The sequence below is a fragment of the Balaenoptera borealis genome (assembly GCF_965194805.1).
Source record: "Balaenoptera borealis genome assembly, chromosome: 20".
NCBI classification, from domain to species: domain Eukaryota; kingdom Metazoa; phylum Chordata; class Mammalia; order Artiodactyla; family Balaenopteridae; genus Balaenoptera; species Balaenoptera borealis.
Genome location: NC_138879.1, coordinates 36,160,829 through 36,167,072, shown reverse-complemented (window position 1 = coordinate 36,167,072; position 6,244 = coordinate 36,160,829). Strand labels below are relative to the sequence as shown.

The 6,244-nt window shown below is 43.8% G+C and overlaps 2 protein-coding genes across 4 annotated transcripts in view; one reads left to right on the top strand and one right to left on the bottom strand.

The window, feature by feature from the left end:
* The window catches only part of PPM1E (protein phosphatase, Mg2+/Mn2+ dependent 1E), a 205,316-nt gene that overhangs the window by 113,840 nt on the left and 85,232 nt on the right, over nucleotides 1-6,244 (bottom strand). The window lies entirely within an intron of this gene.
* Nucleotides 1-6,244, top strand: part of TRIM37 (tripartite motif containing 37) — a 283,770-nt gene that overhangs the window by 246,258 nt on the left and 31,268 nt on the right. The window lies entirely within an intron of this gene.

The window sequence follows — 6,244 nt, the reverse complement described above, 5'->3', positions numbered from 1 at the left end:
ATAAAAACTATACAAAAAAAAAAAGACAGACAGAACCCTAGGACAAATAGTAAAAACAAAGCTATACCAACAAAATCACACAAAGAAGCACACACATACACACTCACAAAAAGAGAAAAAGGCAAAAAGGAAGAGAGCAACCAAATCAATAAATAAACCTACCAACAATAAACTCTAAATGCTAAACTAAGATAAACATAAAACCAGAAACAAGTGAGATGCAGAAAGCAAACCCCAAGTCTACAGTTGCCCCCAAAGTCCACCGCCTCAATTTTGGGATGATTCATTGTCTATTCAGGTATTCCAGAGATGCAGGGTACATCAAGTTGATTGTGGAGATTTAATCCGCTGCTCCTGAGGCTGCTGGGAGAAATTTCCCTTTCTCTTCTTTGCTCGCACAGCTCCTGGGGTTCAGCTTTGGATTTGGCCCCGCCTCTGTGTGTAGGTCGCCTGAGGGCGTCTGTTCTTCACTCAGACAGGACGGGGTTAAAGGAGCAGCTGAGTAGGGCTCACTCAGGCCGGGGTGGGGGAGGGAGGGGTACGGAATGTGGAGTGAGCCTGCAGGCAGCAGAGGCCGGCGTGACGTTGCAACAGCCTGAGGCGTGCCATATGTTCTCCCATGCAAGTTGTCACTGGATCACGGGACCCTGGCAGCGGCGGGCTGCACAGGCTCCCAGGAGGGGAGGTGTGGATGGTGACCTGTGCTTGCACACAGGCTTCTTGGTGGTTGCAGCAGCAGCCTTAGCAATTCATGCCCCTCTCTGGTGTCCATGCTGATAGCCACAGCTCGCGCCTGTGTCTGGAGCTCGTTTAGGCAGTGTTCTGAATCCCCTCTCCTTCCACACCCCGAAACAATGGTCTCTTGCCTCTTAGGCAGTTCCAGACTTTTTCCCGGACTCCCTCCCGGCTAGCTGTGGGGCACTAGCTCCCTTCAGGCTGTGTTCATGCAGCCAACCCCAGTCCTCTCCCTGGGATCTGACCTCCGAAGCCGGAGCCTCAGCTCCCAGCCCCCACCCGCCCCAGAGGGTGAGCAGACAAGCCTCTCAGGCTGGTGAGTGCTGGTCGGCACTGATCCTCTGTGCGGGAATCTCTCCGCTTTGCCCTCTGCACCCCTATTGCTGCGCTCTCCTCCGTGACTCCAAAGCTTCCCCCCCGCCACCTCCCCCCGTCTCTGCCAGTGATGGGGCTTCCTAGTGTGTGGAAACCTTTCCTCCTTCACAGCTCCCTCCCACTGGTGCAGGTCCCGTCCCTATTCTTTTGTCTGTTTTTTCTTTCTTCTTTTGCCCTACCCAGGCACATGGGGAGTTTCTTGCCTTTTGGGAAGTCTGAGGTCTTCTGCCAGCGCTCAGTAGGTGTTCGCTAGGGGTTATTCCACATGTAGATGTATTTCTGATGTATTTGTGGGGAGGAAGGTGATCTCCACGTCTTACTCCTCCACCATCTTGAAGGTCTCGAAAACTGGAAATTTTAAATAATATACTGTAGCAACTCCGAATTCCCATTTTTTTCCAGAAGGTTGTTGTGGTTACCTGGACTTAATCTGTAGAAACTGTCTTCCCCATGATGTGCAGCTGTTACTTTATCTACTCAGTTTGTTTGCTTTTCATTCTTGTATTATTTTTCTTTTTTAGCCTGCTTCCCAGGAATCACCCCATTGACTGCATAGCTTAGTGATCAGCCAATGATTGAACAGAGATTGTGCTCAAACATATCAAGCCCATTAGGTTTCCACCTTCTTCTGATGTTTCTGTGATAGGTTGAGGGGTGTGCATCCAGAGTTTCTGTTGGGCTCTTTCAATTCTCTCCTCTGCTTTCTTTCAGCCTTCCAGAGACTGGGTGGAAAACTTATCTAGCCCTTTTATGGCTTTCTCATTTCCAGAGTCTCCCCATCAGATTTATGGCTAGTCTTCCATTCACCCTAATTGGGACTGCAACTTCAGGCTAGCACAGTTTCAGATTTTCATTTCCTATCAAATTTGCTACTTTTACCAATAATGTTGTCAGGGTTTTCATCTTCAGCTCAAAATCATATCTGCCCCCTCTAGTAATAAAGCTTCTGGTTTTCAAGGCCAATTGCATCTTGCTAAAACTACCATGCTGACAAAGCTGGTAAAGGAATGGGAACAGCCCCAGAAAAGGTCACAGGCTCCCACTGTTTTCTTACCTGAAATTACAGCAGCTTTTCATGAATAAATACTTCTCAATTTTTTGCCTTTTCCAGAGCACTGAAATAGTTGTTTTTGAAAATTTTGTCCAGTTTATAATTGCTTTTGGAGAGAATATTTGCTGACCTCTTCACTCTCCCATACCCAGAAGCCCCCTGCACCTTAAAGTTTAGAGCTGTACTGTCTAATACAGTAGCCACTAGCCACTTGTGACTACTAAGCACTTGAAATGTGGGTAGTACAAATTGAGATGTATTATAAGTATAAAATATACTGCAAATTTCAAAGTCTTAGTACAAATATATATAAAATATCTCGAAACTTTTTATACTGATTACACATTGAAACCACAATATTTTGCAATATACTAGCTTAAATAAACATATTATTAAAGTTAACTTCACCAATTTCTTTTTACCTTTCTAAGTGTAACTACTAGAAGATGTTAAATTACCTGTGTGGCTCACATTATATTTCTAATTGACAGCACTGGTTTGGAAGGTAGAGATTTAGAGTTTAGAATTAAAGAAAGTCTATAGTCTAAATGGGAGTTATAAGTTCTTCAGCCATCTTTATCTAAATTAATGCCATAGGTTTTGTTCATTGGCATGATAGATGTTACCAATAACTTTTCACTTGTGAAAAACATAGTGTTCATGATTTGTAGATTGGGTGTTGTATTAGTTATCTATTGCTACATAGCAAATTACCCTAAAATTTGGTGGCTTAAAAAAAAACAAATATTTATTATCTAACAGTTTCTGTGTATCAGGAATTTGGGAGTGGGTTAGCTGGATGGTTCTGACTTGGGTCTCTCATGAAATTGCTGTCAAAATGTTGACCAGGGGTTGCAGCCATCAAAAGGCTTTGCTGGGACTGGATGATCTGCCTCCAAGAAGGTTCACTCACACAGCTGTTAGCAAGAAGCCTCTGTTGACAGAAGGACTCAGCTCCTCACCATGCCAGCCACTACATAGGGCTGCTTGAGTGTTATCATGACATGGCAGCTGGCAGAACAAGTGATCTAAGACAGAAAGCAAGGAGAAGCCACATGTCCTTTATGAGGTAGCCTCAGAAGTCATATGCTTCTATCATATTCTATTGGTTATATAGGCCCACCACAATAAAATGTGAAAGATGACTAGACAAAGGCATAAACATCGGAGGTGGGGTCACTGGGGGCCACTGTAGAGGTTGGCTCTCCCATAAAAATACTTACATATAAATCTAACAACATACATATAGGATATGTGTATTGAAAACTACAAAATGCTGATGAAAGAAATAAAAGATGGCCTAAGTAACTGGAGAGACATAACATGTTCATGAATTGGAAGACTTAACATAGTAAATTTCTCTCAAAGTTTATCTGAAATTGGTTTAATGCAATTCTTATAAAAATCTTAACAGGATATTTTTGTAGATATAGACGAGCTGTTTCTAAAATTAATATGAAAAGGCAAAGAAGGTAGAATAGCTAGGATGATTTTGGAAAAAAAGAGAAGAAAATGGGAGGTATCACACTATCCTTTTTAAGACTTACTATGTATGGGGGGACGGAGTCAAGATGGCAGTGTGGGAGGATGCAGAGTTCACGTCTCCCCACAACTAGGGCACCTGCCTAACGCTGGTGGGGGACCTCGATGCCCAAGGAGATGGGAGGAACCCCCGAGCAACTGGGTAGGACACGGGGGGAAGTAAGTGGGGGAGGAGGAGTGGAGGCCGGACAGGACCAGTGCCCCTGAAGGATGGCTGGGAGAAAGGAGGGGTACCCATGCCTGGACAGACCCCTGGGGACTTGGAGGATCAGGGGAGAGCGTGCCTAGCATTCCCCCTGGCCAGTCAGGCCCTGGGAAGCCTGCTGGGCTCCCGAGCCAGGTCCTCTGCCCTCTGATGCCTCCTCTGGGCCGTGTGGGTACCAGGGGCATGGGAAGGAGGAGGGGGGAAGAGGAGGAGAAGCAGATGGTGGGAGGGACCCTGCAGGACTGGAGGATCAGGGGAGGTGCGGAGGGTGTTTCCCCTGCCCACTTGGGCCCAGGGAGCCTGTTGGGGTCCCGGACCTGGTCCTCCACCCTCCTAAGCCAGAGGCACTCCTGGGCCCCTCCTGGCCCAGGAGCCTAAGCCCCCCATCCCACCCCAGGGCCTTTTCCTGCCCTGTGGGTCCCAAGCAGAGACTCCGCCCACCACCTAAACCCCGCCCCTGCATAAGCCCTGCCCCCCACAGGCAAGGCCTTTTCCGGGTTTTTTTTTTCTCCTCTTTTTTGCTACTGTGGTTCTGTTTTACCTTCCAGTTGTTGTTTCATCAATATTTTTATTATTTTAAATTTTTTCTAACATATCTGTTAGTTTTCTAAACTTATTTTATTTTTTACTCTTTGTTATTGTTCAGCTTTTTTTTTTTTTTTTTTTTTTTTGGCCACCCTGCACAGCTTGCGGGATCTTGGTCCACAAGCCAGGGGTCAGGCCAGAGCTCCTGTGGTGGGAGCTCCAAGTCCAAACCACTGGACTAACAGAGAACCTCAGACCCCAGGGAATATTCATCAGAGTGAGGTCTCCTGGAGGTCCTCATCTCAGCACCAAGACCCAGCTCTACCCAACAGCCTACAAACTCCAGTGCTGGAAGCCTCAGGTCAAACAACCAGTAAGAAAGTAACACAATCTCACCCATCAAAAAAATAAATCAGATGACAAAAAAATATGTCACTGATGAAGGAGCAAGGTAAAAACCTACAAGACCAAATAAATGAAGCAGAAATAGGCAACCTACCTGAAAAAGAATTCAGAGTAATGATAGTAAAGATGATCCAGAATCTCGGAAATAGAATGGAGGCACGGATTGAGAAAATACAAAAAATGTTTAACAAAGATCTTGAAGAACTAAAGAACGAACAGAGATGAGCAACACAAAATGAAATGAAAAATACACTAGAAGGAAACAATAACAGAATAACTGAGGCAGAAGAACAAATAAGTGAGCTGGAAGACAGAATGGTGGAAATAACTACTGAGGAGCAGAATAAAGAAAAAAGAATTGAAGACAATCTCAGAGACCTCTGAGACAACACTAAACGCAACAACATTCAAATTACAAGGGCCGCAGAAGAAGAAGAGAAAAAGAAAGAGTCTGAGAAAATAGTCGAAGAGATTATAGAGGAAAACTTCCCTAACATGGGAAAGGAAATAGTCACCTAAGTCCAGGAAGTGCAGAGAGCCCCATACAGGATAAATCCTAGAAGAAACACACCAAGACACATATTAATCAAACTAACAAAAATTAAATTCAAAGAAAAAACATTAAAAGCAGCAAGGTAAAAGCAAAAAATAACATACAAAGGAATCCCTATAAGGTTATCAGCTGATTTTTCAGCAGAAACTCTGCAGGCCAGAAGAAATCACAACTGACACCGCAGAAATACAAAGGATTATAAGAGCCTACTACAAACAATTATATGCCAGTAAAATGGACAACCACGAAGAAATGGACAAATTCTTGGAAAGGTACAATTTTCCAAGACTGAACCAGGAAGAATTAGAAAGTATAAACAGACCTATCACAAGTAATGAAATTGAAACTATAATTAAAAATCTTCCAACAAACAAAAGTCCAGGACCAGATGGCTTCACAGGAGAATTCCATCAAATATTTAGAGAAGAGCTATCCCTATCCTTCTGAAGATCTTCCAAAAAATTGCAGTGGGAGAAACACTCCCAAATTCGTTCTACGAGGCCACCATCACCCTGATACCAAAACCAGACAAAGATATCACAAAAAAAGAAAATTACAGACCAATATCACTGATGAACATAGATGCAAAAATCCTGAACAACATACCAGTAAACAGAATCCAACAACACATTAAAAGGATCATACACCATGATCAAGTGGGATTTATCCCAGGAATGCAAGGATTCTTCAATATACGCAAGTCAATCAATGTGATACACCATATTAACAAACTGAAGAATAAAAACCATATGATCATCTCAATAGATGCAGAAAAAGCTTTTGACAAAATTCAACACCCATTTATGATAAAAACTCTCCAGAAAGTGGGCACAGAGGGAACCTACCTCAACAT